The 26,216-nt window shown below is 37.1% G+C and overlaps 1 protein-coding gene across 1 annotated transcript in view; it reads right to left on the bottom strand.

Annotated features, from left to right (window-relative positions):
* KCNH8 (potassium voltage-gated channel, subfamily H (eag-related), member 8) overlaps positions 1-26,216 on the bottom strand; it is a 208,782-nt gene that overhangs the window by 181,773 nt on the left and 793 nt on the right. The window lies entirely within an intron of this gene.

Genomic DNA, 26,216 nt, shown 5'->3' with positions numbered 1-26,216 from the left:
TCAAAATAGAGTTTTCTTTTTGAAGGTGAAAGGATCTAAAAGTAGACACAGGTTTTTTTAAATTATTGCGTAAAAGCCCTAAACAACACGTTTTAAATAGCCAAAAACATTTGCTGTTTGGTTTTGTTTTTTTAAATTCTGTTAGGCTCCCCAACTAAAGAATCCATTATTTACATGGCCTCATTTCAAATGTTTCATATGAGTTCCTTTATACAAAATGAAGTTATGAAATGTACATATGTATTTATACATACATACACACACAATAAAGATCCAATCATGAAATTTTGATCTTGGTCAAAGCAATACAAACCTTGAGTAACTTGCAAACAAAAATATTATTGAGTTAAATAATATGGAAAAGTAAAAAAAATAATCAGGCAGCTACATTAGGAGGACCGTCTTTTTTGTGGGGTAAAAAAATATAGACTTCACCACCACAAAAGTAACATCTAACACTTTCTCATTGAAATAATGGGAAGCAACACCTATATTACAAAGGTCCACATTTCAAAAAACAAAGGTAAATAAGTTGAGTAGACATAATCTAGTAAACCAAAAGCTTGGGCCACAATCAGGAGAGAAAAAAAATTTCATCCCTTAATGCAATGTCCTTCCTCTTCCACTCAAGTAGAAATTAAAGGGGGTGGAAAAAAAACCAAAACCAAAACCTAAAAAGACACAAGATTTTGACATACACTTTCTGTCAAGATTGTGCTTAAGTTCTTTCCTAAATCAGGGCTTTGGTAAGCAATTTAAGCGCAAGAAATGTGACTTATCATCCCTAAGATGTCCTCTTTCCCCTGGGATCTGAAATACATACAGAAACACTTCCTAAATCTCCCTGCAGACAGACAAGTAGGAAGATGCTTGGTGTGATGATAAAGCTGAATGAAAAAACAACAGCTTTGTGAGAGAATTCAGTGCTGATAATAAGGCCACTTATCAAAGGAACCAAATTGCTGTACAGAATCTGAAAACCAGCAATTGGGACACAGAGTATAAGCGAAGGATGTGTGCTCTGACAAAATAATCGGAGCCCCACTTTGTTTACTAAAAATGTAGAATTTTACTATGCTTTTCAAAGCAACCAATCCCAGATGATTTTTTCCCCCCATTTATCATTCATAGCACTGTCTGGTGGAGAAATATTGCTATATTCAAGAACAATGTGTACATTTGGATATTTTTTTACTACAATTTTTGGAAACACTTAGAAGGGTAATTTCAATTTATTGCTGGTTCCTGTTACTTCTTTCAGCACTGAAAAACCTCTAATAAATAGAATATCTTTGTAATGATTTTTCTACACTATAATTAAGCTAAATGGGTAATCTGACTGTACAAGAAAGTAGAAGGTGCACAGTGTTGCTTTAATTTCCAAAAGCATGTCTTGCCTACCACATATAAAGACACACATGACAATAAACCGGAATGATCATGTAGTGATAAACAATTGGAGCATTTGGAGCCCTGCATGTCATTAAAGTGAAAGGTATGCCATGATCCTGGTTTTCAGCAGTAGTATACCATAAATTAGACATGGCATCATTTGGTGGTAACTGCAGTTGATTGAATAAAAGCATAATACATGCCTCCTTAATGACATGCATGCTGCAAGATATTTAAATGTTTTTTGTTCTCTACTAAAATCAATTTTCTCCATGTCATTTAACAGGGCTGAAAGACTCTGAGACACAATCATATGTGATATTTAGGAAAACTTGGCTCACAGCTTTGTGAGAGACTTTCAGCTATATTTTCTGGGATCTTTTTTTGACTATAGCATAATACACCTTTCCAACTCCATTATTCCGAGTTAAAAATTAAGAAATAACGTTAAGGCATGAAGTGGCCAGCCAACAAGGGGAAAATGGCTTTATAAATACGTGACAGTACACGTAGATTTAATCATAGTGAACATTAGACAGAAATAGCAATACTCACTAAAAATAGGCATGTGGTCACAGCAGTTCACATACGTCATTACCTCTGCCTTCTCTTCTATCCATTATCTTTTTTGCCTTAATTCTACAGTATCTATTCTAGACACCTTGCATTATTTTCCCCTGACTGTGTTGTTATAATTTGTCATGCACATTTTTGTCTCTGCCTGCATTGTTTTAAATTACGTATTGTTTAAAACAAAAATGCACGCATGAAGATAAACTATTGAAACTATCAACATGTTTTCAGGGAGAACATGTTACAGTCTACAGAATTTCAGGAGTGAAAGGAACATAATATCACTGGAAGAGATAACAGGCAAAAGGATTTTTTTCATTAATAACTTCTCCATATAAAATATACTTGAAAAATCTAAATAGTGACAGAGAAGTACACAGGATTCATATTCACAAAAGAAAATGAAAATTATCTTCTATGATAAATCAGTAACAGTAAGAAATAATTAAGTGGCATTTTTAATCAATATTTGAGCAGAATTATTTTTTAAATGCTAATTTTTGCATTTTGATATGCATCATCTGGCAATAACACACCCAAAAAAGTTTGCATAGAATACTGCAGAAAGCACTGCTATTCAACAGTATGATCTTCAGAAGTGGGATATATATCAGTTTTTTTCTTAAGTTGATTTACTAATAGTGTAGTTATATTCTCACTTAGTACCCCAATAGATTGAAAGAACAATTATAATTATGGTCTGCATTTACAGCTAACAATGTCCGAGAATACTCTTTTGTTTCTATGTATCAAACTTCCATTTTGTCTCCTCACTACATCAGTGTGTAGGTGTTGCAAAAGTGGGAATAATTTTTACAAATTTTTGTTGCATATGTTTATCAATGTTTCAAAAGGTTACCTTGCAAGTTATGCATGCTCATTCATGTCACAGCCATGCATTATTTATGAAAAGTCTGTATAATGACAGATTATTTATACTCTGATAATTATGGCACATCCTGATCTGAAAGTCTGTATGAAATTGTCCAAGAAACAGCAGAAATAGCAACACTTAACATGAAAGCCTATTATTAAAAACGGATGGCAAACAAGGCTTATAGTATTAACTGTTTAAAAAAAATAAATAGGTATTTTCTCCCACTGCCTTGCAAATAGAAATCTGACTTTAAGGTTCACCATTCAGGGTTTAATACGTATTTTTCTGACTGCACATGGGCATAGGAGTTTTTGACATATTTCTGTCTGAACAATAAGCTATTGCTGAGCTGCAGTGTCCTGTGGATACTTATGTTTCTTCAGAGGTTTTAAAGGATAAGATTTAAATAAATGTGAACTTCTGAAATTTGTCCCCATGAAATAACTACTTCCTTCACAATTCAAAAGATATTTTTCTTTGTAAGATTATGTAAAACCTTATTTTTATGTGTTTTAAAGACCTTTTTGGTGAAATCTTAAAGAACGTATTAAGACAAAGTGTTCCAATGTCACCATTCATATGATTTGTACACAAACACTTAAAAGAGTGGGCTTGGACAACTTATATAGCTCAAAAGAAGAGAAGAACCTAAGTCCCAGCCTGTGATAAGCTGAGAGTCAGCAGGGTTGAGTATGCTTCTTTATCAGCAAGTAACCAATTAAGTTCTTCCAAAGCAAGAATGGTCGATGTGGTAACTGAACAACAGCTGGACTGGCAGCCAGCTGTGCAGGTGGAAACCATGTGGGTCACAGAGAAGGCATTTGTAATCCTGCTCTTCACTGCCCATGTACACCCATTCTCTATGCAAAAGTGAAAAAGGCATCATAAATACGGAAGGATACACTGAATAGTATGAAATAGATGTAAAAAAAGAAAATACTTTCAGAAGTCAAGGAAGGAAGAAAAAGGAAAATTAGTATTCCAGGGACAGGCCTTCTAATAGGTCCATCATAGTAGGGTTTCTCTACATTGAGTTTCTGAAAGAGTAATATTTATGCATTTTCAGCTTAAGCCTTGACAGTCTTCAGCAAATAAAAGGCTCTGGTCTTCCATTTATTTATTTCACAGATCTATCCCATCTATCCATCACTCTGACTCCTACAAAGGGAGTGTGGAGCATTCACACAAAGACAGATTGTAGCTGGCTGTATGAGGTAGAAAGAAAGAAAACATAAGTCCTGCAACTTTATAAGTTGAATGAAGTAGCTAGAAGAAAAAAAGAAAAAAAAGAACGAACGGTCATGGTGACAGAATAGTTTGTTTCTTTTTGTGATGTTTTAAAAAATTACTTTGCATTCAGAAAGAATGGATAAATCCAATTAGGAAAAATGTACAAGCAGACAATAAAAGAATATTTGAGGCACAAAATGGTAAGAAGTAGCAGTAACACCAGGGATAAAATTTGAAAAGAACATGGAAATAAACCCTCTTTTACAACCTGGTTCTGTTTCAACTGATTTGGTAATGATAACTGGAGACTATGTAGCTACAGTAGAAACCATAAAGCTTCTCAAAGCACAGCTGGCATCAGAACTGAGAAACCCAAAATTTCTGTTTAGCTGAAGTTGCATAAACAATATTATATCTTCATTATTGCTCTGTGGATGATATATAGCAACAGCTGTAATTGCACAGCTTCGCAAACAGGCAGTACTATTTCAGAAGTCACTGGAACTTAGCACAACCTTACTGCTCAGCTAAACAGGGATTGGACTTGAGGCCTATTGACAATTTTCTAATATTATGTTGGTGACATTGGCCACTCACTCCAAGACAGCTTGGAAAGCATAGGTTTAAGCAGGGTAAAAAGGATTTTTTTTTTTTTTTTTTGAGTTTTGACAGTTTAATTGAAATATCTGAAAGAATATTCATTCACAGCAGTAACCAAAAGATAAAAAATTACTTACTTACTTGTGTTCTATTTAAATTATAGCAATGCTAATGGATTTGGGAAAGAAATAATTTCTTAGTAATAGGGAATAGGAGCTAATATTTGCAGGGCATTGTACATCTTCAAAATGTTTTAAAAGCATTAAATATTCTTCAGACCCCCCTTGCAAGTTAGGTGTACATGATATCTCACTTCAAGGATGGAAGAAAATTAATTACTTAGCCTTATATCAATAAGTGCCCCAAGACCCAGAATGAAGGTATAAATTAGATCGTCCAACCTGCTGGCATTTTACTCAAACCTAGAACTACCAGATATCTGAATTTCCACTCAGATTTGTCGTCTTATCCCACCCAGGCTTCTTACTTGGTAAGAATTTCAGCATTTTCCACATTTGTCTGCAATACGTATCCCATGGACTTACTTCTGAAGGAGCAGATCATAGAATTATAGAATGGTTTGGGTTGGAAGGGACCGTGAAGATCATCTAGTTCCACCCCCCCTGCCATGGGCAGGGACACCTTCCACTAGCCCAGGTTGCTCAAAGCCCCATCCAACCTGGCCTTGACCACTTCCAGGGATGGGGCAGCCACAACCTCTCTGGGCAACCTGTTCCAGTGCCTCACCACCCTTACGGTGAAGAACTTATTCCTTACATCTAATCTAAATCTACCCTCTTTCAGTTTAAAGCCATTACCCCTTGTCCTATTGCTACCTGCCCTTGTAAAAAGTCCCTCTCCAGCTTTCTTGTAGGCCCCCCCTTTAGGTACTGGAAGGCTGTGACAAGATCTCCCTGGAGCCTTCTCTTCTCCAGGCTGAACAACCCCAATTCTCTCAGCCTGTCTTTATAGGAGAGGTGTTCCAGCCCCCTGATCATCTTCATGGCCCTTCTCTGAACTCGCTCCAACATGTCCATGTCCTTCTTATGTTGGGGCCCCAGAACCAAACACGGTACTCCAGGTGGGGTCTCACGAGAGTGGAGCAGAGGGGCAGAATCACCTCCCTCAACCTGCTGGTCACGCTTCTTTTGATGCAGCCCAGGATATGGTTGGCTTTCTGGGCTGCAAACACACATTGCCGGGTCATGTTGACCTTCTTGTCAACCAAGATGCCCATGTCCTTCTCCTCAGGGCTGCTCTCAATCCATTCGCCTCCCAAGCCTGTATTTGTGCTTGGGATTGCACCCATGGGCAGGACCTTGCACTTGGCCTTGTTGAACTTCAAGAGGCTTGCACGGGCCCATCTCTCAAGCCTGTCAAGGTGCCCCCAGATGGCATAGCTTCCCTCCAGCATGTTGACCTCACCACACGTCTTGGTGTCATCGGCAAACTTGCTCAGGGTGCACTCAATCCCACTGTCCATGTTGCCGACAAAGATGTTAAACAGTGTTGGTCCCAATGCCGACCCCTGAGGAATGCCACTCATCACTGCTCTCCACTTGGACACCGAGCCTTTGACCACAACTCTTGGAGTGCGACCATCCAGCCAACTCCTTATCCACCGAGTAGTCCATCTGTCAAATCCATGTCTCTCCAATTTGGAGACAAGGATGTCATGCAGTACAGTGGCAAGTGTTTTACACAAGTCCAGATGACTAGCAGGACCATGGGACATCCAGAAATCATGGACAAAGCCTTTTCTGATGGACAGACCATCCATGTAACATGTGGATTACCACTTTCAAAAACATGATGTCTCCTGTGCGTATTACTGTGGTCTCATTGGACTTACCTTGATATGTTGCGACAGGACGTCACGCACAGTCTTGCCGCTGCTTCCTGCCATTCGGGGCCTGGTGAGCACCTGCCATACCAGGTCTCCATGCCCACTCTGTCTCCCTTGCTGATCATATGGATATGGCAGGTCACTTTGATTATTGCAACACATCCAGGGCATGTGAAACACGCTACTGATATCATACAGTGCTCACACATACAGGTTTTGTCTAAATTAAAGGATGCATAGGAGACCTATTCAGAGCACACCTCAGTCTTTAAGGCAAATTCATTAGCAAGAGACATGAAGTAAGTTAGTGCAAATTAAAGTAATAATAACATTACAAAACACAGACATCAAATACTTCCTGTGAATGTACTGGCCATGTATTTTCACAATATAAAATGAAACACCTGCACAGCTGCAAGCAATATCAAGAGAGATGAGGATGACATTCCCATAGAAAATATTCTAGCTGGGAAAGATCTTACCTGTGGAGCTACATTTTCAGCTCTCTTACCTTTTCAAAGGCTGGGCTTGCAAGTTCCTGAGGAACAGTGATGGAGAGCGTGCAGTGACAAGCAGGTGGTATTTCAAAATTGACAGGGCTCACTCTGAAAAGGCATACGCTTTTGTGGGTTCTCAGTGCTCCTTCTCTTTTTCTGGGAAAAGAGGTTTCTTTCCCGATTAATACTATGCAAAGCATTGTTACAGGACTGCTCTGTTCCACTGTAATCTCCCAACAGCCTGTAGGATTATGAACTAACATGAGGTAAATGGTAAACAACAACCAAATCACTCTTGACCCACTTACATTTCCTTGTAACCTACAGTGTACAGCTTCCTGTGTACATCTGTCTCTACATCTATTCTATTTAACTATCTCTACATTGAAAGACAAGGCTAATTCTTGAGGTTTAATTTTCAATTTAGCTTCATTAAAAACTGAATCAAGTTCAGACCTACTGCAAAATCAGTGCAACCCTGTGCAATACTGTCCCCATTTTTAATTTAGCCAACAGCTTTCAATATGTTGCTCTGCAGATGCAAACTTCTGGTGGTGATAAATATAATAGATTTAATATTTTTTATTTATAATAGATATAAATATAGTAGATTTAAGTTCAAATATCAATACTAACTCGGTTTGTCTGAAACAGCATGTTACCTTTAAACTGCTTCAAATTGTACCACTGCAGCAGTTAGAACTTGCTGTAAAATTGAGGGGGGGGGGATAATTTTTTTTATAAAAATAGATCAATATTCTTCAATGACTTAACTTCACAACCACCCTCCTGTATGGCCATCTAGTCACAGGGAGAAAAGACCACTTATGCCCCCTTTTGTCCCATCAAATTTCAGGCATTTATTCCTTACTTCCCTGCTCTAATCATTGGAGAGAAGGACACATTTCAGATGGTGAAAACACCATGTAGAGCTGCCTGTCCCTTTCTCATGTCTGGCAATCCATTTAGGAAGTGCGTTCATAATAAAGACACTGAAACATTTGGTCCTCCAGAAGTTTCAAATTTTAATTTAAAATTGACTTCACTCCTTAGACTTATCTGAAAATTACAGGTGGATATTCAAAAGAATGAAGTCACTTTCAAAAAATAATGCACTTACAAGTTGTAAATTGCATGCTGACTTATCAGAGATGGATGATTATCTATAAACTAATTTTGTATCTGTGTTTTGAGAACTGTCAGGACGGTTTGTTCCTTATTACCCAATTTCCACACATGGAAGTATAAATACAGGCCAAGCTAACCAAACTCTCCTATCTTTACTCCCCATTAATAAAGCTCTGGTGTTCTACAATCATTGATTTTGAAGGAAAAATTGGAAACCACATCCTTATAATATCAACAAGTATTTTTGTGATGCTGATTTTTACGTTAGAAATGCTTGATAAAACTACAGAGTTTTTTCCTAACAGTGGATAAAACTATTTTAAAATACTTAATGGTATACAAGGTGGTTCAGTTTATGCAGAAACTACTTTGATAGCATTTTTAACATTGCATAGAACAGAGACTGTAGTAAGTACATGATGGTTTAACACCCAGATAAAATCATTATTTTAGGAAGAAACGTTTTTCATGGGCATAAATCACCAAAGACTGCATGATTGATTAGAAGTATCTTGCAATGTGCAATTCATTAGTCATTAGATTAATAATTATTTTAGTATTTTAAAAAAATACAAGCAGGAACCAGACTATGATCCCCATCACTAAACCACTTAATTTCATACTCCTCAAGTATACTATTAGGCAAAAAGAAAACACCATCCAGCAATACTAAAGGCATTAAATAACTAACTATATAGTCCAATCATGGTTTAAGTATCAGAAAATGCATCATGTGCATATTAAGACCACCACCTATATCACATGTACCTAAAAAAGCCCTCCTCATACCCAGATGGGTTAAATTTATGAATACAAATTTGGGTTCTTTCTCAAGTGTCACAGCTATCCCCAGCTGCTTCATTTTGTGTTCTAATATATCATCTAGCTCAAACTGTGTAAAAATGAATGATGTTACATAAATCCTTAAAGTGTCATTTATTTCTAAACTGTTTGAAGCAAATAAATTATTCCAGTTAACTTAAGCAGTAATTTCTATTGATGAAATTAGCTCAACTTCCATCTGCTTCAGGCAGATGCATGGAAAAAAATGCAAGACAAAAACCAAAGTGGCCTTGCTTTTGACCACTCTATTTTGCTCTCTGCATCAGTCCTCTTAAGAGAAAGAGGCATAATTCTGACGATGTTATATGAGATCACTCCATAAAAGCAGAAAAAAAGGTAACTCTTAAACATAATTAGTTCCACTATTTCCAGATGTGAGAGATTTGAAAGGAGCTATTAAGAGACTCTTATCCTAAGTTTTATGCAGTTATGAAGGGTAGCTATGCAGTCTATTTTAGACCTCTAATTAAAGTGCATCCAAGAAGCACTAAAGATTAGGAGTGCAAGATTCCCTCTGCAGTCAGAAGAGAGAAAAGCACTTTCCTGTATTCCATTCTGTAAGTAACTTAAACCAGTTAAGGAAAAAAAAAAAAATAGTGTCAAATTCACCATACCTTTCAGAGCTTCTTTCATCAGGAAAGTGAATCAAGACAATCCCTCAAAGTCTACTCCCAAATATCCCATTGACACAAAGTCCATCTTCAGGCCTTCTACTCACACTTGTGAGAGGGGCACTGACCGAGAAATTTGTTAGCTAAAAGGGAGGAAGGCAGTTCTAAGAAAAGGCTTGTATCTAAGATAAGAAGAAGTGCAACTAGCATATATGAAGCTTTTCAACTTATTCATTTCTTCCCTCACAGCAATAGATTCAGAATTACTGTATCAAGCATTTCTTTTAGCATGGTGAAGCCAAATACATCTGAACTTGGAAAGCATCAATGCAGAGTCAGTTAAATGTCTATTTCAGAGTGTTATAAAGGGTAGTACTTAAACTGCTGTGGATTTCCCATGCTTGCTGAATCTCTCAAGAAATTTTTAATCTGATGCTGCTTTTTGTAATAAAGCAAACAGAACATAAGTGAATGCGTTCCCCATGTATGTCCGATTCCCCCCCCCCCCCATCTTTTTCCTTCTCAACACTAAATCCCTTGCCTGTTTTCAGCAATATTTAATAGGGGAGAAGAGGACTGAAGGATGCTGAGATGCTATAAGCTTCATAAAACAGCCAGGAGAGAAATTATTCATGTCCCTTTTTCACAAAGCTTCAGTGTCAGCTTGACTTTATTGGATTTCAGAAAATTAATATAGGAGCTCAACTGCAAGAGGAAACAAAGCTTCATTGGTTCTTTGGCACACAAAATCACTTGTTCCCCCTTTTACATATTTGCAAGAGCTAAAGAGAGATTTTCATATCTGATACTTAACATTAAATCTTAAATGTTAGAATTTCAGCACTTTGTGAAATTAAGCAACAAAAAAATTAATTAAAAAAAACCGAAAAGGATTATACAAAGAAACTTTCTAGATGCCCCTTTGATTTAATACCATGATCACTGCTTGTTAAAAGTGACCAGTTCAGGGCTAGGGTCTAAAGGTTCACATTTCTCATCACTGAGTTTATATTCCAGTTATGGAAAAGAACTCGGGCTAGCACTGTAGTTCCCATGAGACACCTATGAAAACTGTGTATTATTTATGGAAATAAAAACTCTCAGTACTTAAACAGTTAGCCTGGTGAACAAGGAAGCAACTGAACATCCCCACACTTCAAGGACAGCTCTCTCATACTTAGCAAAAGGAATTTTCCAACTGATCTGAGCTGAGTCAAGAACTGTCTTGGGAGAATGGCAGGTTGGGCCACTGGTGCCTAGTCTGAGTGGAAGGAACTGCAAAGGATACTGCCTTGAAGAAACAAATTAAATGAGTGCATAGGAGGTTCTGGTCTTGACAATTTAGAAAACAGGAAAAAACACCATGACACCTTAGAGTATTCACAGTAGTTATATTTTTGTTTTCATTAGACTGAAAAGAAATTCAGCTGTGCCTCAGAAAATGGAGTCAATACCAGTAAAAACCACTGTTGACTCCTCATGTGCTCCTGATGCTTCACAAAGTGTGCTAGAACACAACATAGCAATCCTGAAGTTATGAAATAACAAACATATTAATGTGATAAAATATAGAAATTAATTATTGCCAGATTTTCATTGATGTTGAGCTTGTTTGGGTTCTCTTCTTTTAGTTTTGGGTTTTCTTTTCTTTTTAAACATTTATGTAATTTTCTTTTTACTTTTGGTCTGAAAGCTGCAGTATTAGAAGAACTTTTTGGAAAGTAGAAAGTACATTCTTATAGGAATATTTTTTTCTCCTGGACATTTAAAACAATATTTACATGAAAAATTTTTGTCTTGCTGACTGAGCATTAGTGTTGTGAAAGATACATCTTGCAAGTAAAAATAGAATTCCTCTTTATAGACACACTGTTTCATCAGAGCATAGGTTGTAACAAATCCCTTTTTGTGAAAAATCCTCTTCATTTCTTCAACATCTGTGTTTGAGAACATTCCAAGATTAGAAAAAGAGAGATATTTGCTGCTTTCCATGCAGGATGACTTTCTGTGACCTAGACTATCTAGTTCTGTGCTTTGTTCTTTCAGGTTTGTCACCAGTATAATTTAAGCTAAGTTTAACATTTTCTGCTAGCCTGGTCTTGTTAGGGTATCTTTTTATGAGAGTAATTTTGGAAATACAGGGTAAGGACGGAAACACACTTCTCCTGTACAATAACCCATTCATATAAAGTTACTGTCCTACAGAAAGAATTAAGGGTGTGAAATACACCCCCCTCATGGTAGAATGTGATAGATATGGTGCAAGGGTGGCTTTTGGTTGTGGAAGTCTCATAACTGTAACTCTGGTAGTAGTTTGCACTTGTGGAAATAAGATACATCCCTCATTCTTCTACCTTCTCTATTTCTCTTCAGTTGCAATTATCAAGTCTTCTACCACTATATTTGAGCAACTGAACTACTTAGGTGCTACTAGAAATCCTGAAACTATTTTGATCATCAGACCTTTCTTTAGTAACAAATACAAAAGGCTTCTGGAAATCACAATTTAAGCTTAAAACCTGATAAAATTGTGGAATTGATCCAAAATTTCAGATAATTAAAAACTGAAGATAAATGTTTTAGTTCAGAACCACAGGAGTTTGGAGGGGGGCGGTGGTGGTGGTGGTGGTGGTGGTTTCCGTAATAACACCATATGCTTGATTGTAAGTGTAAGTGTAAATTAATTCAGGAAGCATTGGGAATTTAACAATAACAAACGTATCCCTTAGTGTGGAGTAGCAGTGCTGGCAGAAAGAAATAGAATATCTATGGATACAATTTGTTTTATTTTTGAGGATTATTCTACCTTCTTGATAATACAGAGAACAGATCTTGGCTCTTACTTCATAATGCCAGCACACAGGCCTGAATATCACATAGCTCTGTACTTCAGACCCTTTTCTGCCAGGTGCCCACACTGTATATGCAGCTGCCAGCCCTGATATTTGATCTGCTAATCACGTACTAATCTGGCACATAGGTTCCTGGAACTAGAGAGGCATCGGTGCTTCCCCGCAGCAGAACAGCATACCATGTGGTTGCACTGAGTCTGGCTGGAGAGCATTTCCCACTTTGCATCCTCAGCCCGAGACATATTCCATGTCACGTGGCCCAGGATGGCATTGTCTTATGTACCAAGTAAGATACTGGTGAGGTCTGTCAGAAAGCAAACATTCAGGTTTTTTTCACAGCCAAGGTATCAGACAGCTCACTGCAGTGTTTCACTGCCACAAACTTTGCTTGCCAAACCTGAAAAGCTATCAGGAAGCACCTGCTTTCAAGAGCAAACTATTCTGTTATATTTAGTTTATTGTGCCTTTCACAAACTCTCCCTGGAAGCCACGAATTAACTATGATAAATGAACACCAAAACATTCAAGTGCGATGCAAACTGCTACAATAGTCTGAGCATTAAAACAGATGAAATAAAATCACTGTGCTCTGCACGGCAATATGTTAAAGTTTAATAGCTAGAAAAACAACAACTATCAAACTAAGAAACACCATTACAAAGATTCTTTCTCATTAACTTCACTTTAGAAAAATATTTTCAGTAGAATAATTACTATGTACACTTTAATTAAACATCAGCAATTTGATATACTTCTGAGCATCAAAAATGTTAGGAGACAATACCTTCATGCTATAAATGTAAAAACCTGTTTCTCTCCCTTCATTCTTGCTCATCTTAGGATGTCATCCCGATGTAGAACAGAATGTGTAAAGGTGGCAGAAAGTGTCTCATAACCTTTAATTGTACCCCTGGAAGCATTTTTTTCAATGACAGTTCATATAAAATGACATACCAACCACATCAGGCTGGGGAAGAAACTGTACTGTACTTCTCCCAGTTAACTCTAACCTCTTAGCTTTACCTGTAATTATTTCACTCATCTCCCAAAACTCAGCTTAGTAAGATCTATCCATCACAGTTTGGGTCATACGGTGTTTCTATTGTTGGGCTTTCTGGCCTTTGTCTTTCTTCCTTTGAGTGGGAAGACCCTGCCTACAAAGAATTCATAAAAGGCAAATGTGTTTCAGAAAGCAGAATAAGGGTAAAAGGAATGACTATAGTTACTGATTATTTATTTATTTAGGTGGCTAATAATTCCTTGAACTTGTTTTCCTGCCTTCCTGGAAGAGACACTCCTTTTGCTTGTCACTTGTGAGACTGTCAGTTGGACTATTTACCTGTACTTTGCACCTTACTTAAAGATGCATATAGTGGGTGTTTTTCTTTCTCCCCTCTGACTGTTGTCTGCATTGGAAGAAACCTTTGCTTTTCTCATGATTTCTGTGAGTGATCATACCTATTTATATAAAGTTCTTGCTTCAGTAATTTGTTATATTTCAGGTGAGATCGATACCACATCAGGTTATGATTATTTATGTTTAAAAAACAAATCCACAAAAGAGAAGAAATTAGTAATGTTAAAATTATTCACCACAAAAGACACAAACAGGCAGCCTGCAGCTGCCCTGACAGTTCAAGCAGCCATTCCCAGAAGACTCTCTTCAGCAGAAAGATGACTACATGAACTATTTCTCCTAAATGAAACATGCTTTATTCTGTAATTAAAGCAGGTTATCACCTGCATATATGTTTCTGTATTTATAAACACACCTGAAATACAAAGTGTTGAAAGGTCCAGATAGATAATTCCTTTTCTGAAGGTACTGTTGGGGTCAAAAGGAAGCACATCTCTAATACATAATTATTTTGTTTAGTTAGGACAAAAGTGGGGGAAAAAAAGCAATTCAGATAACTCCAACTGGATGCAGGCAACAAAGTCTCTGTGCATTTCTCCAAGAGTTACTGCTTCCGCTACCTTCTTTAATTATTAGCACTGAGTCACAATTGGAACCAAAACCCCAGGTCCCCATCTGGATCCTGCTCATAGCAGTATGAAGACAGCTCAACAGCTGCCTGTTTTATTTGTATAAGAATTATGACTAATGATTTTAAATGCCTGCAGTAATTTCCACCTGTCCATCCTGACTCTTGCTGATCACTGCTTCTGCTGCAGCAGTCAATCAGCTGTCTGGGGAAGCAGCACTGAATTGCTGTAATTCACAGCCCCATGCGTGGAGGTAAGCTGGGACTCTTCACTGCCAGGATGGAATCTGTAACTGCTCAGCAGCTGTTTGGTCAGATCTGATCCACCCCGACAGTAGGAGTGGGAAGTTCTGGGAGAGGGGCAGCACAGATGGCAAACATGAGAACCGCAGCAGACTTTCAGACATACTGTAAGCAAGTTTATGAAAAATAAGATCATGTGCTGTCCAGTCATCCATACATAAAAAACTTAAAATCAGTTAAAACAAAACAAACAAAAAACCCCCTAGTTCCTCATTCCCTTTTTAAAAGTAATCATTTATAAAAGTAGTCCTTTATAAAAAAAGTAAACTAAAAAAAAACCCAAACAAGTTGCCATAGTTAATTCTTACTGTGTTTTTTCATCAAGTCAGCTACCTAACCTACTTTTAGTTGCTTCCTTCCCCCATATCAACCAGCTAGAAGTTACAATATGATGAAACAAAGACTTTAATTGATTGGTTTTAGTGGCTAAACATTCACCAAGAAGATAACAAAGACACATTGGCTTATGACACCCAAAACTGCCAGATGGCTTTCCACCAAGTGCTAGTAGGACCACAGGTAATTTGCTTACTGAGAAGAGAGAATACAGTGCTTTTAATCCTCTCATGACTATACTCATTCATGGTAACATTTCCTTGGTCATATTCTGCACCGAAGTGAAGCTTCCCGCAGTGCTACTGCCATTTAGTTCATTCCAAAGCACTACCTGCTGCTCACTCAGCAATCCTATCAGTCAATCACTGCTTCTTCGCAGCTGCTCCCTCTTTTTCTCTTTCTTGGTCAAAGATGAGTCGTACACTTTACCACGTAAGACTACCCCTTTCCGACTACCTCTGAAAATCAGTCAACACTCCAGTTCATACTGTAAGTAAATCTTAAAAAAACCAAACAACAACAACAAAACCCCCACAATTCTGTATTTAAGGTCACTTATAATCTATTTTTTCTTAAGGTTTTTAATACATCTTAGAGAATAATAGCCTGCTTTTTCAAAATTCACGTCACTTATGCCTACTGGCTGCAGATATGAAAATAAGATAACAAATAATTATCTGTAATTGCTAATGAATTTGAAGACAAAAGTTACAGATTCAAAGGGAAAAATGACAAGCTCTTACAGGGATGTCAAAGCTATTGCAAATAGTTGGGTGCAAACCTGCACGCTACCAGAAGAAAACCTGGAAGCAGGCTTTAACCAGCACAACCTTTAGCACACCTGTAAGTGTGGAAAGGCTGAATCCTCCATCTTTGGTCTCATACTGCACTGCAGTGAGTTCACATAACTGATGTGAGGTAGCCAAGCCTACCACCCTTTTCCTTAGAGAAGGACTCAGTGTAGTATGATGTAAGAGCCATTGTCTGCCTAGTTCCAAGAATTTGTTGGTAACAGATCCATGGAGCATGCTGTGCTTTAACCACTCTCGGATGCATACTCTGCAAGGCAGTATCAGCAGAGTCACTCTCCTGATGAATTCTAAAAATCTCATATATGTCTACTTAAAAAAAAAAAAAAAAGAAAAAGTAAAAGTAAATCTTCCTGTAAAAATACAAAAAGGTTATAAAGAGATTCAGGATGTCTAATGCATCCTGCTTTCTATTTCCAATGCAGAAGCAGCTCTTGAGCACGATTAAGAAGATAACTTGGTCATACTGTATTGTAGCACAGCTCTGCTTCAAATAGGGACATCAAAGCCACAATATGCTTTAAAATCACAAACACTAATTTACGGTAAGACTTTGAATAGCCCCCCAAATATAGTGTCTAACTGCACTAGTGTCTCACCTTTTTCCTCCCATGCTGTCGCCCAATCACTACAGGACTGAAACAGACACAACCTATAGCTATATATTTTCCTCTGAAAATCAGTGATCCTGTTAACTTTCCTTATTCTTGGCAATTATGTAGCTCAACCTCTTCCATTAATATTTATTAACAATACTTTTCTACACTGAACTTGTAATTATTTAAATGCCTAACACATGGTTCTATAACTACAGGTTTCATGAGGTGCATGCTTCTTCCTGCTGTTCTGGAAGTGGAAAAGAGAAAATGTCAAGTCTAAACTCCTAGCCTCAAGATCTTTCAACTCAACCAGAAACAGTCCAGTTTAGTAAATGTAATGAATACCTTATCATCTCACAAAGTTAATCCATATATTCAAAAGAAAGACATAGATTAAAATATTGTGTATTTTCATTTAGATCATAAAAAAGAATCAACTTATTGCTGATACACTGTGATTATTATTGATTTATTGAAGTTCTTTTACCCACCAAAGAAGCTGTTTGATCTTCCACAAAGAAGTTTGGTTTTCCTACAAAAATATTTTTTTCTAAAACAATACAGTATTCCCATTATGTTTCTTATCATCATTAATTCCAAAATGTGATAAAAGGCACAATTTATGTAAAAAACATACTCTTCTCATCACGGGAGATATCTGACATTTAGGAAAAAAAAAAATCAAGCTATTTGTCTTGGGACAATTTTCTCATTCTAAAAATCAAATAGATGTCAAAAGGACCAGCTTAGAGTTCTCTTTCATACATTTGGAATAAGATGTCTAGTCACGTATCATAACAAGCTGTTGAGGGAGATGAAAGGCAAAAAGAAAAGGGCACCAAAAAAAGCTGTAGCAATGAGTTTCAAGTCCATGCTGTCCAGATGAATCTTTCTGTATTTCTATAGGTTCAAACTGAAGGAAAAGCAAAATAACCCTGGCAACTTTCAACCCTTAAAAGTCCTAAGAGCTGGAACCTGGACTCCTAGCAGACATAATTAATGCCTAGAGAAAAAGTAAATTCAGTGCTGGCACACTGGAAGCTGTTTTCTCTTCAAATGGGAACAATTACAGCTTTGTACAATAATACCTCAAAACTGCCTACATCCCCCCAAAGGTAATACATCTAAATACTGACATTTAATTCTTTTACTGTAAACAAGACCTCCTGCATTATTTTTTCCTTATGGTAGGATTCAAAAGTAATGATAGATTAAATGTCTTTATTAAAGAAAATTCAAGTTAGGTTATGTCACAGTTGTTTTTCTTTCATTTCTTCTTTTAACACAAGAAAGGTCTAACCCAGACTCAATGCAGGGATGTATTTACATTTTTATTAGTGATCTATTAAAAAAAAAAAAAATTTTGTGACAACAAATTTTCTTCTTTTTTTTTCCTATTTGTTGGATCTATGAATAACTTTCTCCCTTAAAAGTTGTGTTAACTTCTTTTAAATATTTGTCAAATCCTGTGAATTCTAAAGGAGATAATTTCATGATATTTCATGTTTTCTTCTTAGAGGTATATAAATTCCTATTTCCTGAAAGACAGACATAAGTTTCTTGCTTTTCTGTTTTGTGCTTGGTACTAAGGAAAAGCTTTTGTACTTAGTGCATGAATATTTTTGGAATGTACTGGAAAAAAATAGGAAGAGCTAAGGTACTATTTGGAAAGGTCATTTAAGGCCTTGGGCCAGACTCCTCATTTATTTACCTCAATAAGATACTGGTACAATTTCAATGAGCTCAGTGGTATACATCTACAGTTACTCTAAGAAAGAGACAGACTTTAGTTGCAAAAATGTTAAAAGCTGTTGCAGGGATTTGCAAATTTCTATAACAACACAGTAAAAGTTGTAGCTGAACACTTCTGGTTTTGCTGAAGTAAAACCTTTGATTATAACAGGAATAAATTTCACATTGGCTTCACTGAATGTAGAGTAAGACCCAAAATTTTTACAATTGGGCTTTATTTTCTTTCATTTTCACTAAAAAATTTGACTTTGCATGTTGCCAGTTTGCCATTACAAAATGTTATCAAAAATCTGGGTGGTAATGGCAGTTTCTTTACTTGTATTCTTAATACTTTTCCTAATTCCTCAAAGATGGACAAACTCAGCTACAGAACCAGTTACCTCCTTCATTCCACTTGAGAGGGAACATTTTGGAAGCCTTTCAGGACAGTTCCCTTGGCTATCCTCATTACTGCTTATTTGCTTTCTTCCTTACACAGAATAAGTGTGTTCCTATCAGAGTTCACTGATCTTCATAAAGAATCAGTGCTGCTTTAAGGATAAAATACAGCAGAATTCAGAATGCTTTTTATATAATCTGATGAAAAACTTTAATGGAAAACGGTTAAACTGGCCATGAACTCTCAAAAATATGTTCTGCTGAAAAGTGTCTCTTGAAGACCCAGGGACAACTGACTGAACTTTGGTTTCTCTGAGGGATCAGAAAGCTCTAGACCTAGTCTTAACCAGCCACTGAAAACACAATAGATGACTCATGAGGAGGTGTCCTCATTTCAGCTGGGATAGAGTTAATTTTCTTTCTAGTAGCTGGTATAGTCCTCTGTTTTGGATTCAGTATGAGAAGAATGTTGATAACACACTGATGTTTTCAGTTGTTGTTGAGTAGTGTTTAGACTAAGTCAAGGATTTTTCAGCTTCTCATGCCCAGCCAGCAAGCAGGCTGGAGGGGCACAAGAAGTTGGGAGGGGACACAGCCAGGGCAGCTGACCCAAACTGGCCAAAGGGGTATTCCATACTGTGTGACATCATGCCCAGTATATAAACTGGGGGGAGTTGGCCTTGGGGGGGGATCACTGCTCAGGAAACTGACCATCGGTCACCAGGTGGTGAGCAATTGCATTGTGCATCACTTGTTTTCTATATTCCAATCCTTTTATTATTATTAATGTCATTTTATTATTATTATTATAATTATTAGTGTCTTCCTTTCTGTTCTATTAAACTGTTCTTATCTCATCCCACGAGCTTTACCTTTTTCCTTCTGATTCTCTCCTCCATCCCATTGGGTGTGGGGCGTGTGTGAGTGAGCGGCTGCGTGGTGCTTAGTTACCAGCTGGGGTTAAACCACGACAAGAGGGGAAAAAAACCCCCGACAACAAACAATCCACCCTTCCTTGAAAAGGGGCAAATCATTGCAACATCATAAGATAGCAGACCACATTTCTTAAAACAAGTCCTGCATCTAAGATCAACAGGGAAGATGAGGTGTTTCTTGTAACGCGATTGTCTTCAGCTGTCCTTGAAATGATTGACAGCCCAGCATTAAGCTTTAGGGATGCTCAGAAGATATTTAATGTCAAGTTCAATGTTGAATATGTGAGTATTTTAAGAACAACACCTGTTCCAAAGCCTTTGAATGCTGTTATCAGTCCTGGAAAACAGAAGGAGCCAGAAGCACTTGGCAAGAGAAACTCCAAAAGAAGACTTTTCTTACTGTTGAGGAAGTCTCTCCTGTCTGCAGTTTGAGAATGCTTTGTTTGTTTCTTTATCCGTCCCCGTCCCCCCCCTTTTTTTTCCTTCTTTCTTATTTACTTATTTTTAGATTGACTACGGAGGAAACAACATTACTTTGGGAGCAAGTTGTTCCTTACATGCACTTTACTTCTAGTCACTTTAACACAAGGTAAGGTGAGCTAGCTTGCGAAAATGCAGAACTGGTGTAGCAATTGCCCGTGTTCACCTTTTCTAATACATGCAACTTCTCTTTCAAAAATACATCACGTCAGAATAGTACTAACAGTAGTGAATGCTCTGTAAACCCATACCTTTCCTGTCTTATTGTAATATATTCATGCTTATCTATTTGCTTACACTTCTACATACACTTCTACATGTGCTCGAGGCAGTGGTTTTGTTGTATTTCTATTGTTGTATTGCTCTGAACAATACTCTGAGCACATTTTCTTTGCATCCAAAAAGACTGGGAATGTGTATAAAATTACTACCTGCATAAACAAAATAAAAATAGGAGAAAATAGAAGTTGAATGTATAAATGCAATGATAACAGTAAGATAAATCTGTTTTCAGAGTAAACCTATTTACTCACTGAAATGTTATCAGAGAAGAAAATAGTATCATACATTTGGAGAAGAAAAAAAGAGTAGGTTTACAGAACATCTCTAGTGGGATTCCTGATAATCATCTAAGATTTAGAAATCCTCTAAAGAGTTTTTTCTGTAATCCATTGACAAAGTATACATTCATTCAAATACATGTCACTTCAAATACATGTCACTTCAAATACACAGATTTGTTTTGATCACTGCACTGAGTATCAGGTTTCTAAGGCTCACATATAAAGTTCTACCCAGAAACAATATTGAGGATAATATTCTCATATTATTCAGAAAAAAAACCCCTAACCCTTATTTAATGACTCTTTTCCACTCTTAAATTTCAAATGTTCATCTTGAATTCAAATACAGAGTTTAGTTCTGAAATAACGTGTGTTACTAGTCTAACATCACATTTTGAGCATTAACCTGGAACCTAAGAATTAAAAGTGGTGTGGTTAATGAATTAAATAGCCTTCTGAATGGATACACTGCAGTATTATCATTCTAACTTCTTTCTGTCTAGCAAAAAGTAAGAACACCACCTGACAATTCGAACACATCAGTATTTTCTCTAGCAATAACACTCTCTGAACAAAACATACAGTAATGACAATTTTTCATGATTTTAAGGAATAATCTGATGATTGGATATTAAAAATGGCACCTGCATGCTTTTTTTTTCTGGTTTTTTTTTTTTGTTTGAATCAGATCCTTAGGACCAGAACTCAAGAATTAAGAAATGTAGTCTTAAGATGCCTCTGACCCCCTCCAATTCTGTGTCTTTCAGTTCCAACTTCAGCTCAAGTTAGAATCAGAAGTTACTATACCTGCTGAAAGCAAAGATCACCCAAATAAAACAATCTTAAATTATGAAGTTCTATTCCCCCAACAATTGTGCTGAAAGAAGAGGAAAAGATTTTTCAAGTAGCTGCTTAATTTAGCCTCTCAGTTACTTCCAGCGAAGAGCAACAGCACAACACAGATTCCAACATCTGACCCCTGGTTTATATTCAAAATCACATTTGCCTTTTTTTTAGTAACAGAGCTACAGCGAGCTGCAACACATGCCATGTCTTACACAGACAAGTACAGAAATGAAAGCGTTTGCTTTCTTTGTGCTCTGAGCTGAGAACAAGCAAGATTTTTTCCTGTGTTGATGGTATACTTTTGCAGTGAAAAATACATGATTCATTCAAAACAACACATTATTTACTTATCCAAGGATATAAGCAAAAGGGCAAAACAAGCCTGCAAAACAGAAGACCAACTATATACCTATCTTTGGAACTTTCCCTCTGGCCAACTGACTTCATCTCTATGACAAAGCAGTAGACGACCTTCACTGCACCTCCACCCCTTCAGAGGGAGGGCGTGACAGACCACCAGCTTTCCCGCTGTCACTGCTTGGAAGTGTCTTTGATGTTGATCAGTGCTTATCATAGCTTGAGTCTTTCACCCTTCTTTGGTCACAGGCTTTTGTCTTTAGGAGGTGGGCCATTCTGATCCTGGAGTATGGACAATAACGTCCTCCCCCTGGGAAGCTCAGCTGTTGTTTCCCTACACCTGACACTGCTGCAATTCCTTGAGCCCATTTGAGGGGAGAAACACTGAGTAGCATCAGTAGCCAAGAAGTACTCTGCTGCTTTTGAAGTTTTTATGATAACCATGTTATGATTAAGCAGCACATTGACTAGTCTAGAGAGGACAAGATTCAACCGGAATGAGACACAGAATTTGACAGCAAAGTTGCAGAAAGTGTTAATGCATTGGCTCAACCTAGCACAGACCTCACCAGTTTGTCTATGAGACAGAAAAGCGAGTGATGGGGGCGGCTGGGGGGCAGCGGGGGAGGAATCTGCCCCTGCAATCTGGGAAGATCACTGTATACAAAGGCTTTCAGTTCTATACCAACTGCTGATTATGCAAAAGAGACAACCTTGTTCTACCCACGATGCCAGTGGAAGTAAGCATTTCAAATGTGATGTCCACGTATATCTGTATGTTCTCATCAGATACATTTCAATCACCCCTTAAGGGTAACTAAAGCAACTGGAAAACTGAATCCAATCTTCTGTTGGTAAGGACCAACAAAAAAAAAAAAAAGAAAAAAGTTATGAAAATTGCTGCTTAGGTACAAAATTCTGTCTGTTAATACTTGAGCAAGTTTTTAATTGGAAAAACATATCTGAATGTAGAAGTTGTTCTACAAACAGAGAATTATCACTATTGACAGTGAGCAAGAAGGAATTAACTCAGCTTGATCTTCAGATTAAACTGATCATACAAGATTGTTAATAAACATGTGGAAGTACACACTTAATTTGGAAACTGATCACATTTGGTAGACACAAGAGATAATTATAGAACTTCAGTTGTCATTTTATAGTATAACTATATGCAAAATTGTTGCACTTTTTTCATACAAATTAATGAGGTCATTTGCTGAATCTCTGTTAGCTTTGCTCTCTAAGAAATTATCACAAATTCTCAGAAACAACCACCTCTGGTGTGGATTTAATCTATTTAAATAAATAAACAGTAAATACAGAATATTTATTTATTTATTTTTACATTATATATATGAAAGCAATATAACATAATTTCCTACCATGCAACCATTTCTGAATACTTCACCTAACCTAAATAGGGATGAGTAGAAAAAAAAAAGCTTGAAGTGAAATAACCCACTTCAGACATTTAGTTTCATAATATTTGGGGGGTAATTATAGGCTTATATTTGAAATATTTTCACACTTGAAAATAATATTTTGTCTTGAAAATCTGACACCACCACCCCCCCAAACCCACAAAAACAAAAACCCCAGACCACAACCTACTCATTTGAAAATGCATATATTTGTTTTCTGAATGAGCGATAACCACATAAACACACTGCAAACAGAGGGGGGCAAAAAGTCTTTGGATGACCTGGTGCTTAGTTATCAGGGGGATAAAAAGCCCTTTGAGAAAGCGTTGACTTAAACTACGATGTCAGGAACACAAAAGACAGTTCAGAGTTGTAAGAAGGTGAAGGTATAATAGCACATAGGGAGATCCAAGAGCTCTGTCATGGAAATCCAGAGAGGCAAACCCTTAATGCTGTTCTTCCACATATGCAACACAGGTAATGGGAAGTTTGCAGGAGATCTCTGGGATCTCCCGCACAGCTAGGAGTCACCCCAATATTAATCTCATTCATTTTGTTCGGCATATATTCCCTGGTTTCATATGTAAATAATATGTATGTGTAACATATATACAACAATACAAAATATCTACTGTGAGAATTCTGAGCAGCTAAAGTAACAGTCAAGCAGTTGTTATCTATGCTTTTTTGAGACATGAAGTTTTTTCATAATGTGATTTATAATTGCTAATTAGACATAAATCATTGCAATAGTAAAATTAAAATACTTATGTGAATGAATTTTTTAAAAGTTCTGTGCAAAGCAAAGCATATTTTCTAATATTATCTGGAATCCCTTCTTGCACTCTTGCCCAGAATTAGAATTATCCCTCTTCTGGATTAAAGATGCATTGGTGGATTAGTCTATCACTGATGACAACATAATATATCCTTCCCAGAGGCTTAAAATGAAAGGAGGTCTGTTGACTACAGACTATGTTAAAACAACAACCAAAAAAGCAGCCCTTTGACACAAACCCGTATTTTAACATTTAAATATCATCATGTGTGAAGTCAAAGTAGTTTGTGAAACATAGCTTCAGGTTCAGTACCATGTATCAGTTCTAGTCCTTTCACAGACTGTATCACCTATAAAACCAGTAAGACATGGGACTCATTCCTGCAAGGGTTAGCCATCAGTATTACTTCTAGCTTTAGCCACCTGAACAACCTCAGGAATACCGCCTGGACAATTTAAACTAAAACAAAATTTGCTTTAATATTTCTACTTGATGCTCAGATATGTATACACATTTTACAAAATTGTACTTCTTTATCTGAAATTTTTTTGGGGGGTCAGTTAAAGAAGCAGTAATTTTATATTTGAATTTAGCATTTTTAAAGGAAAAATATGTTGTATCAAGGCAACAAAGGAGATGGGCTATTTCTGAAGATTTTAAATTGAGCTATGATGCGGATTCATATACATAGCTTTGTTTCAGACAACATTAAGTTGGTTCATCATTTTACTCTTAACACTCTCAAAGAGAAGTTATGCTATTCTGTAAATTAAGAGACATGCTACCAGTTTTCCATGGAATTGTACCACCCTCTGAAGTTTTATTAGATGTAAGACTACATAGTTCTTAAAAAGTCTTCCCTTGTGAACTTCTGGGAATATTTCACTTGCTGATAATCATACAACGATGACTTCTAGAATAGGCCTGTTTAATATTTAAGCCAAATTCTGAAACACTAATTAAAAATAAAAATTCCACTGCCTGTAATAAAATGTAATGTGCTGTATTTTCTGGAGATACTCAAATACTTAATTATATTCTTTTTCAATTACATCCCAGGAAAAAGTAGATGAGTTGTTAGCATTAGAGATTTCAAAGTAAGACACTGGGGTCTGTTTCTTCTTGTTTAAGATTTGCCCAGTTGACTTCATGAAGGTTAGTGGAATTATTGGTTTAAAAAAGTAGCTACATTTGGCTACAGAATTCAGCTAAGCATAAACTTTCTACCACACTTGTCTGTTGGTGTCACTGAGAACACAGGGATTCAACATTTTTCTAGTGTTTATTTAATGAAAGACCTCACGTCATCACTAATGTTGCTTGCTAAACTGCATCTTTGAAGAATGATATAGAATTTTTGAAATGTTCGTGTGTAGAGCTCGCAGGCTGTGTGCTCCATCCTTTAAAAGGAAGCCATGGTAAAGGGGGAGGGTCCTGAGCACAAAGCAGGGAAGAACTGCTTTTCTGGCAGATGACAGTATCAGCAACGAAACTCTTATTAGAGCTGCATGCCTCAATATGCAGTAAATAATACCCATACGCTTTACAGAAACAAAAGGGTGGATGGTGGGGGAAAAGGACTTTGAGTTCTGCGGTTGAAGGAATTTAAAGGTACATCTAAGTAGTCTTAAAAGGGATTGCTTTATAATGAAGTATCAGTTACATACAGCCCTGAATCACAATTAGCTACATATCCTCAGAGTAGCAGAGCAGTTATAATGCAGTTCTGTGCTTGTCTGCAATTGATCCCAATGACTATATAATTTTCTTGACATTTTACTACTTACTGGTTTGGTAATCACGGTTCAGTTGTCTTAATCACACAGTAACTGAACCATTGAGAAAATGCCAATAGATACATAATCAAGAAGATACCAAACCCACTACATTACGACATTTTCCTTCAAGAAACAGCTGACAGCAACTCAAATCTGAGTTTGTTTTTCCTCCGCATTGGATGTCTGGATTTTTTTCGAGGGAATTAAAGGGAAGGGGGTTCATTTTGGCCCAAATCTGCTCTCTCCCCGCTCCTTTTATTTTCTTTACTATGTGCGAGCCCCATTAGAGAAGAAGCAAAACTCAAAGGCACGGCCAACTCCTAACGCACAGCCGCAGGGGAGCAAGCCAACTTCCCGCACGGGAGCCGGCTCCGGGCGTTAAGGCAGCGCCTCGCCAGGGCAGCCGCCGACGGGGGCCGAGGCGGGCGCCGCGGGAGGAGCCG

The sequence above is a fragment of the Haliaeetus leucocephalus genome, unplaced genomic scaffold (assembly GCF_000737465.1).
Source record: "Haliaeetus leucocephalus isolate CR32 unplaced genomic scaffold, Haliaeetus_leucocephalus-4.0 Scaffold135, whole genome shotgun sequence".
In the NCBI taxonomy this organism is placed as follows: domain Eukaryota; kingdom Metazoa; phylum Chordata; class Aves; order Accipitriformes; family Accipitridae; genus Haliaeetus; species Haliaeetus leucocephalus.
This window is presented reverse-complemented; position numbering and strand designations above follow the sequence as displayed.